Source organism: Magnolia sinica, chromosome 2 (assembly GCF_029962835.1).
Source record: "Magnolia sinica isolate HGM2019 chromosome 2, MsV1, whole genome shotgun sequence".
Classification (NCBI taxonomy): Eukaryota; Viridiplantae; Streptophyta; class Magnoliopsida; order Magnoliales; family Magnoliaceae; genus Magnolia; species Magnolia sinica.
In genome coordinates, this window is record NC_080574.1 from 139,597,602 (window position 1) to 139,610,720 (window position 13,119).

Below are 13,119 nucleotides of genomic sequence, written 5' to 3' on the forward strand. Positions count from 1 at the left end.
TATTATTTTTATACAGTAGTTGAAGAAGAGTCGACTGGAACCTGTTGATAGTATGCATTTACGAAGTCAAGAGTAGAATCCAACAAGGACTAGTGCAATTAGGTGGGCAGAGGGTTTCCATCACCTTGCAAATTTCATCTAACATTTGAAAACAACTAAAATACACATGTCATTTATTGTGAGAATTTTGGTAGATTTTGAAATCCACTATATTTGTGGGCCTATATTTTGCATGCACTTTATCCATTATGTCCATCCACATGCACCCTATACACGTGGCATTCAAGTTGCATATGCATATAAGTGATCACCATTTGTTGTGAAATCTTGTCCATTGATTATTATTTCATGGTCCACCAAATGTATCTAGGTTTCATCTAATACTGCATTTTTTTACTGAATGAAGAATTTGATCTCAAACATAGGGTTAGACGGTCAAAATACCACCATATTTCGAGAAATGCAATCATTGTATAATAATGATGTTAATGACATCCAATACAATGATAAAAACTTTAATATTCTATTATAGTGCGATGGATGATGTGTAGTAATTACAGATTTATCAAGAACCAAAGTTAACTTATTTGGTTAGACCAATGGAATGCTTATATTTGAAATAAAAAATACTCAAATGATCATATTTCAAGAAACTAGTTTCCACCAATTAAATGTTACCTTTTCTCAACCAATGTACTTTTGAGGCTGTGATTTGTTTGCATTGACTTCCTCAAAAAAAAAAAAAATTAATTATTGTTTGACTTGAATTAATGTAAGTGTATAACTCTTGACTTCCTACATGCCAAACATCATACAAATAATTTGATGCTTTACCTTGCCATCTCCCTCCATCATTACTTCAAACGTCCAAAACTATAAAAATTTCATCGGAAAGTATAGATGAATTAATACTTACATATGCTTAGCTTGGCTTTCCATGGGTTATTTGGGACCTTGTAAATTAGAATTCAATTCACATCAAATAGACTAAAAACATTCCCATTTGAAATTACAATAAAACTATTTGATTTCATTTCATATAAATTCTAATTACCACTGATTTGCAAATTACAATTATCTTTCTTGCTCCCTCTGCACCAATGTATCCAAAATACAGATGCTAAACACATTAAAATAGATTCTAATGAATTCCAATTATTGGCTATCAAAACAATTTGTGATTTTAATTCATATTGATTTTATGGTAATTATTAATGCATATCAATACATACTCTCTAACAAGTTCTTATGATATTTTGCCTTGTAGGGCCAAGACTCAGGCCTCGAAGTTTAGCCCGAGGGCCAAGCCTATGTTTGAAATTTAGGCTTGGGTTGGGGTAAGGCCAAGCTTACAATGAGTGGCCTAGCTTGGCTTATTGATGAAGTCTAATCATCAGGCATGCCACCATTATAAAAACAGAATTGATGGTTTAAAGATGTTTAAGAGCAGCGGCTCCAATTCAAACCTTTTAACCATGGATGGATTGGTAGCCTTGAAATTCCTACCTTAGATTATTTTTAACCTTTTGACCATTTCACTCCTTTTGATGTAGGGTTGGCCTTGGCCAACACAATCTCATTAGAACTAGAGGCTAGGGAAGGTTTAGGACCAACCCCGACCTAGCTCTAGCCCAACCCATTAGCACCCCTAGCTTCTAATGTTAAAATTCCAAGACTAAGAGAAGAATCATAAATGTCACACCTCACTATTTCAATCAAGGTTAACAGCGTCATTTGAACCCACTATGCCTGTAGGAATTTATCAGAATGCATTCCCACTAATTATGCAACATTGGCAAACATGAATGTGCAATGCATGAAGGAGAGGAGCGGTTGGCAAGACACTGCGAACATAAGTGGAGAAGTGAGCGAATGAGGAGAGTTATTCAATACTCTAGCAAAGTGTGATGGTTAATACTTGCACATTTTAATTGTACACATGGCATGCATTAACTCAGTAAAACCATCTAAGTCATAGGACACTTTTAAATAGTTTATCATTCAAAATTTGAATTAGATTTGAAAATGGCAGCATCTAATCAATAAGCACTTGTTTGATGAATTTGGACTATTGATTGTTTACATTTTGATTGTCCATTAATCATTCATCAATCATCTAGTTAGAGAAACAAATAGATATAAATAAGTGCCTCGATTTGTACACCTACATATGCCACATGAGCACTCGAACCCATGCCCTCTGTGTTGAAATGCATTTTGTCCAACACTAAGCCATTAGTAAGAACTCAAGCTCTACCTAGTCACTATGAATCACTATAAATAAGAGAAATGGTCACATACTCTAGTTCTAGGTCCAATTAATTGGTGTATAGGGCCCACCATGGTGTTGTTATGACATCTCACCTGTTGTCCCACCATGATAATGCTTTCAATACATAGGTAATTTATTATGATGTGTTCTCAATGTAGTGATATGTATTAAGATGTTTTGAACCATGGGGGATGCTTTACTGATAGAATTGCAAACAACATATCAGATAATATGGAAAAGTTTGGATAAAGAAGTAATATACAGCCACTTAGATCATGAGTCAAGACACAACCATTTCCTTGACCAATGTGTTAAATCCGTAGAATATCCTGATGATAACTTGGTATAAAAATAAGGCTGATTCAGGCATACATAGGCCACAGTGTAAATATTAGTGGACAACCTATGGTATGACACAACATGTGTGACACCCCCAATGAGTTGATCATTCTGATTTTTTTGCATCACACTATCACCATGGAGTGGCCCAGCTTTTATATGGATGGGATATTCTAGGTATGTTACAAGTGAGAGTTTTTCTTTTATTTTACACACGCATGCACTCACACCACGTGAGCTCCAAAGCCCATAACCTTTATATCAAAACACAGTATCTACCACTAAGCCATGTAGCCGGACCCTTGTAGGAGTTAAATAGCTGCCTGGTAACTTAAGATACTATATTGTACCTGATCAATTTTTGTCTGGATAGTACTATTCAAGTGATGTGATTTTATCTGTCGGGCATGGATGAAGGAAAAACACAAATATCAGCTTTGATTTTATCTATTGGGTGTGGATGAAGGGAAAACACAAATATTAGCTTCGATACAATCTCTAACCAGCAAAATAGTTTGTAATGGTGTGGTCTACGCGAGCTTTGTTTTAGATTAGCTTTATGTTTGGGCTCATACCCTAAGATAAGACAACTGCAGCTAATCTGCATCCATTCCGTGGCTGCCAATAAGTTGGCGAGGAGATTCCAGCGTCCAATACTTTCAAGCTATATCATTATCAAATGGGAGCGGATTATGTGAGATCCCATGCGACCCTGCACACCTACTTTTAGGTATGTATTACTGTTCATCCATTTTTTCATATCATTTTAGGGCATCATCCAAAAAACTGAAGATCCAAATCTAAAGTGGACCATATTCTAGGATACTCTGGTGATTGAATGTCCTCCCATTAAAAACTTCTTAGGGCATACTTTAATACTTTTGTAGTGTTTATTTGCCATCCAATATGTTGATAAGATCACATGAGCCTGAATGATGGGATAAAACAAATATCAGCTTGATCTAAAATTTACGTGGCTTGTTAACTGTCAATCCCCATTGTTTTCTGCCTGACCTCGTTTTAACAGAGGTCTTGGTACGGATACCTAGTGGGGTGGCTAACAGTGAAGTGTCAACTGACAGTGGGGTGTACTAACAAGCTAACAAAAAAAACAAAAAAAAAGGTGGCCCCTGGTGATGGCCGTACTGTCATGGGTGAGTCCGGGTCTCACCTAATCCACCCCTTATATGGGTTGCAAGGATCTGCCAGATCACAGATGCAATGTGAATGCCACTAGATGTCTCAAACCCGCGGTGAATGGCCATTGGTGATGGATCTGAACCGTCCAATTAGTGGACCCTCTTGCTTTGTTTGGAAACTCGTAACCAACTGATATCGCTATCCGACGGTGAGAAAGAAGAATTACAGAATCCTCCACCAACCAGAGGCTTTGCTCAGTATGCTCAAGTGGAGTCCATGGATCAGTAATCCAGACCACTTGGGGCGGGCCATACCACATGAAACAGTGGGGAATCGATACACAATATTGTTAGGTATCTTTCACTCAGTCTACGACTTGAGCTATGGATCATCTCTTTCGTGAATGTGTGCCGTTGTTGCATTTCTCTTTCGACTTATCTATCACGCAGCCACAAATCAAACGGGAGATATTGTCTTGCTCAGCAGTGTCCACCGAAGGGGGCAACAACATAATGGCATTCCGAGGATCCACGACTCTACAAGGTACCGTGCGGGCGCATAGATGCGAATCGCAAATATCCACATGCGAACATACTTCAACGAGGAACGGAGAATAATCGGGTTTCTTCTTCTTTTTTTTCGATGACTCCGTACGTGGTCTCAACCGGACTCTACGTGGACCAAACTTCAGAATGTATAACCTGAATATACTTCTTTTTTTATTTATTTATTTTTAATTTTTAAGTTTGGAAAGATTAAAATATTCCTTCGTTAAGTTGTGCCCCATACGGCGGGTTCTCACTTAAGGGCCCGTTTGGCCGTGTGGATGGGAAGGGATTTAAGGGCGTGTACGGGCGGTGGGGTTGGAAGGAATTAGGTGGGATTCATTTGGTCTTGTGCCAATTCCAGTCCATGTTTGGGAAGAATGGAATCAGGTGGGAATTAGTTTAGAAGGAATTGCATTGGGTCCTTGCTAATTTCACTCAATGTTAGCAAGTTGTGTAGGTCCCACCATGATGTGTGGGTTATATCCACACCGTCCACTCATTTTTTGAGATTATTTTAGAGCATGGGCCAAAAAATCAAGTAAATCTAAAGTTCAAGTAGACCCCATCATAGAAAGCAACGGGGATTGAATACTTACCATTGAAAACTTCTTTGGGGCCACATATAAGTTTTAGATCTACCTCATTTTTAGGCCATAAAATAAGGTTACAAAATAAATGAACGATTTAGATATAACACACGTGTGTTATTCTCAGTAATTTTAAATGATAGTGGGTATATCCATTCAATGTACCACCATATTACCAACAAAGTATGAAATTAATCTTATCCCATGGCAACAGGGGACAACCCCAGCCATGGGTAATAATTATGTTTTTTGAATCCCATCCCACCCAATCCCACCGCCCAAACACACCCGATGGTATTAGGGTGGATGGCATGGATTTCAAGGTAATGACGGTGTTGTCAGTGGATTGTCTTAAGATCCGTGGGATTGCTATATCCCGAGTTTGCAATATCGAGTCTAGTTGGCACACCTAGCCAATCCTGAGATTAAACCTTCCCATCCCTTCCAATCCCTCGAACCACCCTCCAACCAAATAGGTCCTGGGCAAATTTGAACGGATTAAGGTGGATTGGATGGGATTTAAAGGTAATGATGGTGTTGTCAGTGGACTGTCTTAAGATCCATAGGATTGCTATATCCCAGAATCAGGTCACTCAGTATGTTTGGCACACTCCGCCAATCCCGGGATTTAACTTCCAATCCCTTCCAATCCGTCGGACCAAATGGGCCCTAAAGAGAATAATCTTTTTAAAAAATGTACATGGGCCCGGTCAAAAATTGAAATTTGGCCTATTCCTTAGTCAATTGATTGGTTCATTTTAATTCAATAGACATTGAACTTGAATAAGTGTTTTTTTTTTTCTCTCTATTTTTCTATTTAAAGTTCTTATAGCCCGCAACTACACTATTGTTATACATTAATTATAAATTGTTTTCTCCTGCGTGGTCCATTCATAATGAGTTTTTCCTTTAAATTTGAACAAATGATATAAAATTAAAACCCTTTACATATAAACATGATAGATTTGCTTCAGGATAACCCAATGGGCCCTACATAAGATATGGATGTATTCAAAATATGGAGTCCTTGTTACAAAAGGCTATTTGGCCGTTTCTTCTTCATTGTTATTATTATTATTATTTTATTTTTTCTAGTTCTTAAGACCATGCAAAGCTGAAGTTTCTTCGATAGTTGTTAATTGTATGGCCAAACTCCACATTCTCCAAACAACGACAAAAAACTTTGGTAAAGCTCCAACAAAATTTAGACCACTTTATGGCTTTTAAAAATAAATAAATAAATAATAAATAAATGTTTTTTAAAGTTTTCTGGCAACAATATGCGAAATGGAAGTTATGGTAAGCAAAGGTAAGTTTTTCGGGTTTATATATTTATTTTGTTTTTGTTGGTGGGCATAAATGGTAGGAGTTTGTGAAAGAAAAGAGCGCGTGATGGGAGTTTGTGAAAGGGGTGAAGGTATGGTAATTTATTTATTGATGTTATGGATTTTTCTTATTGTATGAATGATGGGACCACATGGATCACAAATATTCACTGTGAATTATTGATATTCACTATGGACCGCGGTTATGAACAACAAACCATTGATATTCACCATGGACCGCAGATAATATCAGCGAGTCACTGTTAATAACCGCGGTCCACAATGAATATCACTAAAATTCATTATGGATCACTGACATTAACAACGGATCACTAATATTCACCATGGTCTGCAAATAATATCAACAATTCAATGTTAATATCCACGGTTTGCAATGAATGAGGATTGTTGATATTCTTTGTGGACCGCAAGTAATATCAGTGGCCCACTGATATTACTTGCGGTCCACAGTGAATATTAGTGGAATTCACTTTGGATCGCAGATATTAACAAATGACTACAAATAATATTAGCAGTCCATTGTCAATATACACAGTCCATAGTGAATATTAGTGGTCTGCTGTCAATATTAACGGTCCACAATGAATATCAGCAGTCATCTGTTAATATAAGTGGTCTTATGTAAATAGAATTATTTTTTAATTTAATACTGTCTTTCATATATTACAAAATCATTTTGCGATGCGATAAAACATGTCACTTGCCTGGATTGCTAAAACGTGGAGGTATCCTCAGAGTGCACATCTGCACTCTTCATGAGACGAAAAATGACAAGTTGATGCATCTAAGATATCAAGTTTCAGATCTTGAACAGGTCTATTCCTTGATGGGTCAGGGATATCTGAACGATCCGGTGAAAGGATATTTGGGTAGGTGACTATCCAACAATCAAAAACTTGGTCATCAAAATCGTGGAATAATGGAACTTGTATAGGTGCATTAGTTGATGAGCTACATACATATGTATCAACTAGTGGGGGGATGTTCGTGTACTCTTCACGTGACGGAGATTGAATAATCAACGCATCAAATCTGTCAATCGTCAAATCTTAAATGGGTACATTGTTTGATGTCGAAGGAATGTCTGCATGTTCCAGTGAAAGGGTGTTTGTGTGGTCTTGGCTATCCAAAAATTTAAAAGTTGGCACATTATAACCATCAAACGGTGTGGCATGTACACGTGCATTACCCCGAGACCTATACCTTTGCGACTGCGTCATCGCCACAGTTCCGACGCCGCGTCTCGCTCGCTGAGGCAATACTCATGCAAGGATATATGGGCCCGCATTCAATTCGAGGAGAATGTCGCACATTGCAATGCCAAGAATCCATCACATTAATCCCATCAATCAAAGTACACATCACACTCCATCACTCACCCATCCCCAAGTACAACCACCCCTCCCCTAAAGTCAACTCTCTCTTACACAAGTACACATCACACCCATCACACCCATCTCTCTCTCTTACACCTCTCTCTCTCATCTCTCTCATTCTCCAAGCAAGCATCCCACGTCCAAGCAAGCTTCCATGGGAGAGCTTGTGTGGCCCACCTTCCTACCACCCAATCCAACCCTTAGATCATCATCTCAACCGTCGAAATTGTCCCCTTGGAGCTCTAGATTGCATAGGCGGAAGAAGGAGTTGATCTAGAGGTGGGTGCTTCTTTCTCTCTTTCTCTCTCCCTCCCTTTATTTTGTGGCCCACTCAATGAGCGATGTCATGTCCAACCGTCCATCAAATGGACCCCATGGCCGTCCAAGCCATGTGAGCCCTACCTTCCGGGTGAAGGGAAGACACAAATATCATATTGATCTTACTCAAGTGGGCCACATCTGCGTGGAACCCACCAGCCGTGGTCTCCACATGTGGGACCCACCTTGATGTGTGGGCCACGTCCATATGGGACCCACCACAATGATGTGTTTATCCATGTCGTCCAGGGTTCTGGACGCTGGTTAGAGTGTGGTGGCTAACATGGAGTGCGTGTACTGACTTGGGTATGTACTCACAAGCTAACGAAAAGAAAATAATAAAATAATATATAATAAATATGAGTGAGATTTTGGGGTGGGTTGTTCATGTAGGCCCCACCTTGATGTATGAAGTTAATCCACGCCATCCATTCCATTCTCTAGCTCATTTTTGGCGTTGAGCCAATAGATGAAGCTAAACTGGCTTTCTGGCGGGCCCTAGTACGAAGAATAGTATTTTCACCATTGGAAACCCACCTGATGTTCTGTGCCCCAAAACACATCAAATATTGGGCTCAATGGGACTTTCTTGAGCCGTAGAGTGCAATGGGTGGGGTGGATCCACCTGATGTGGGCCCCACATATGAAAATCCCCAAAATACATGATTTTTCAAAAAAATAATAATAATAACAACAGCGTCTGCTGCTGCTGTTGGCAGAGGACGCTGGTAGCACCCTGCGACTGCGTGGGCAGAAAAGGCTGGGACCGGGCCCCACCGTGATGTGGATCCCACATCAACACCATGCATTTGATGGCCCGTTAGGGCAGTGGGCCTCACCTCAAAAATCAGCCCTATTCGAAGCTCAGGTGGCCCGCATCATAGGAAACAGCGGGATTGAACGTCAGCCATTAAAACCCTTTTCTAGGTCACAGAAGTTTTGGTTGTTTTTCCTATTCATCTGGGTCCACTTGACTTTATCAACGGATTGGATGGCATATAAACATTATGGTGGGCCCTACGTGGGACCCATAGTGATGTATGTGTTCTATTCACACTGTCCACTGCTGTGGACGGTGGAACCCACCTAGATGTATGTGTTCTATTCACACCGTCCACTGCTGGATGGCTAGTGGACCCCACCAAAATGTATGTGTTTTATATATGTCGTCCAGCCATTTTAGCTGGCTGTTGGACAGCAGGGGGAACCCACCATGTGGTATATGTTTCATCCATGCCGTCCATCTATATGGGACCCACCCCACGTGTGGGCTACACCTATGATATTTATATATATATATATATATATATATATATATATATATTATATCATTTATATATTATATTATATAATGTATACATGATGGTGGGCCTTTATGACACCCACCATGATGTATGTGTTTCATCCAATCTGTCCAACCATTTTGAAAGCTTATCTTAGGCTTGAGACTAAAAAATAAGACAGATCTAGGATTAGGTGGACCACACTATAGAAATCGATGGGTTTGACCGTCCACCATTAAAATCCCTCTCAGGTCATTGTGACCTTATGATCAGATTGGATGGGAAATAAATGTTATCGTGGGCCTTGGGAATTTTAATGGTGGAAATCATTGTCACCACTTATAATTTGGGTGTGGCCGATTTGATATACCTGGGGCCCATTTGTGTGGCGGTTTGTTGAGGCCCACCTTGATATTTATAAGGCCCATTTGAGGAGACCCACCTTGATATTTATAAGGCCCATTTGAGGAGGCCCACCTTGATGTATTTGTGGCCCGTTGTTGAGGCCCACCTTGATATTTATAGGGGCTCATTTGATGAGGCCGATTTGATATATTTGGGGCCCACTTGATAAGGCCCGATATGATGTATTTTGAGCCCACGTGATGTATATATTTTGTATCCAGGCCGCCCGTCCAGGGCTAGGCGCTGGTCAGATATAATGATAGTATTATATTATTATTATTATTATTATTATAATACATATATACATGTATATGTTGTGGGACCCACGTGGGGACCACAGTGATGTATTTGTTTCATCCACACCGTCCAGATGATCTGGACAGTGCTGGACATGCTTGGACGGTGCCGAATAGTGTTTGGGCGGTGCTGCGGACCCCACCTCGATGTATGTTTCGTATCCACACCGTCCAGAGTGTTTGGATGGTGTTGGGCAATGTCTGGAAGGTGTTGATTCACATGGGCAAAATTTGGACAATGTTGATTACCATTAGTGAGCCATGTACCCCCATAGAGTGATTGTGTACAGTGATGCACATGTTGCACCTACAACTATTGAAATGATTTTAGATGTAATCCTAGCTCTCATCGTGATCTACAAACCCTCCACCTTCCTGGGAGACCCATATCATAGTGGGACCCACCGTGATATATATGTTGTATATTCACACCGTCCATTCATGTGACCCCCACGTGATGTACGTATTTAAGGCCCAGATGGCGAGGCCCAATGTGATGTATATATGGCCCATGTTCGAGGCCCAATATGATGTATACCCGGTCCAGGTGTTGGGGCCCATTGGGATGTATCTGAGGCCCGTGTATTGCGGCCCACATGATGTATGTGAGGCCCATGGGTTGCAGGCCATTGCGATGTATATTGAGGCCCATGGTTGTGGCCCGTTATGATATGTTAGAGGCCCATGGTTGAGGCCCATTAGGATGTGTTTATGGCCCATTTGGTAAGGCCCACTGAGATGTATTTTCGGCCCATGGGTTGAGGCCCATTATGACGTATTTTCAGCCCGTATGTCGTGGCCCATTGTGATATGTTTCCAACCCAGTTATCGAGGCCCAACTTTATGTGTATAAGGCCCATTAGTGCGGCTCATTGATGCGGCCCACTTGTTGGATATGAGGCTCATTGGTGCGACCCGATGATGAGACCCACCGTGATGTATATATTAGGCCAATGGTGCGGCCCAATGTATCAACCCGCCGTGATATGTAGGCCCACGTGCTGCATGTGTAAGGCTCACCTATGATGACTATTTGAGGCCACTTGTTGGATATTTGGGCCCACCTTATGTTTGACTTTATGTGGACCACTATTTGGGAATAATGTTGGTTGAATGTCCACATTTTTAGGTAATGATGGTTAAACGCCCGCATGGTGACCTTCCCTTACGCCTAGTTAGGCCCATTCTCATCGAAACCGATTGTATCGGCCGATTCTAATTGCCGAGGCCGAGTATCGAGGCCGGTTCCGAGTGTCGAATCCGATTGTTAAGGCCGATTTCGATTACCAAGGCCTATTGTTGATACCTATATAATGTATACGCAGCCCGTGTTTAAGACCTAATGTGATGAGTAGGAAGTCTATGTGATGGGGCCCATTGTGATGTACTTGAGGTCCATGGGCAAGGCCCATGTGATGTATTAGTGGCCTATGGGCGAGGCCCATTGTGATATGTAATAGGCCCATGAGGCATGGCCCATTTGATGTATTCGAGGCCCATGAGCAGGGCCCACCTGCTGTGTATATGTGGCTTTGAGCAAGGCCCATTGTGTTGTATATTAGGTCTATGTGTGGGACCGTGGGCCCATTATATGTTTGGCTCTATTGGACCATTCCCTGGGGGCAATGTTGGTTAAATGTCCACATTGTTGAAGCCGATCGTGGATACCGATTATGAGTATGTGACAGCATAGCATCATGATACATGCCCATACGCATCATATGCATGTTTGTTATGAGATGTGATTGACCATTGCATATGTTATTGGCTAGGTTGTTATGAGACTCTCCGATAGGTGGAGGTTATCTCACATGAGCGTACGACATGCGCAGGATTATGCATAGATGGATTGTATGACTCATGCAACTTGCATTGTGTTATGATATTGTATGCCCTAACGACATCGGGTCGTAGGCTTCAAGGCATATCGTGGATGACCGGATGGGACATCGAAAATTTGTTCTAACATCGGCCGCCATAGATGGCCCTATGTGAAAATTCCTAAATCCTCTTGGTACCGGAGGACGCCTTAACGTCTCGACCGAGTGGATACATGAGCGCCAAGTGCCGAATACTAGGAGGCGCGTCTCCCACTGTGTTGTTGTCGGTTGGGAGGGGTGTGGCCTTACCCGCCCAAGCGTAGGGGGCATTGCTAGTAAGTTTGACCACTCGTGAATGGGTTCGCTATCGACATGCCGAATAAGTATTGACAGATATTGGCCGACGGATAGTGAGGTTTCTTACGCTCACTTGGATTATGTGGTGGGAGAGCGGCATTGCCATTTAGAGTGTACTAAACCCTGATGATCCCAGAGATGAAGTATCGATATGTGGACTTATTGAGCGAATTGCATACTCATTCATTCATTCATTCACTATCATGGTGGTGCAACTATTTGTTACTGTACCTTCACAATGGTTAGGATTTCGGTTGGAGTGCGCGACTAACCCGAGATCGGAGTTTACCACATTAAGTCCGACTATCTAAATTTAGGTATAAGTGGTTTGGTTAGAAGTCCCTTGTGATGGACCCCATAGCTGCGATACTACGTACTATCATCTTGACTTCACACTCCAAGGTCATTACATTCGCACCGCATATCGCATAATCTTCGGGTGTTGTGTTTATAATATTATTTATATTGAATACAAGATCTTTGTATTTAATTTCACTGCTCAAAATGACCATCTTAGAATCGTCACCCTTTAAGACCAATCCTCTCATTCATATACTAACTTTCCATTATAATTGTGACATATAGGCCAGAGCGCTATCATGTATAAGGAAAAGGTTGGGGCTATTGGACTTAGAATAATAGCATAACAATCTAAAATAGATTTCCATTGTTATTTTGAAGGATATAAGATGTACATTTCCACTAGGATCACCATAGTGGATCACCGATATTTGCTAAAAAATTGCACATCGAATGGATATTCATTGTAGACCGCTAATATTTAGATTGTATCGTTGATATTCACTATGTTTCACTAATATTGGTTGTGGACCGTTGATATTCACTGTGGGACCCTACAGAATGGACAATTGTCATATAAAAGTACACTCCTTATTGAGAAAATATAAATTGAACATGTCACGGGAAACTCAATGGAATGACGCTAGATACTCGTTGGAGTGAGTCCCATAGGGTGGCACAATAATCTCACGGTCTTTACTACCTTCAAGGTTCGTGCTCCCATCGGGCTAA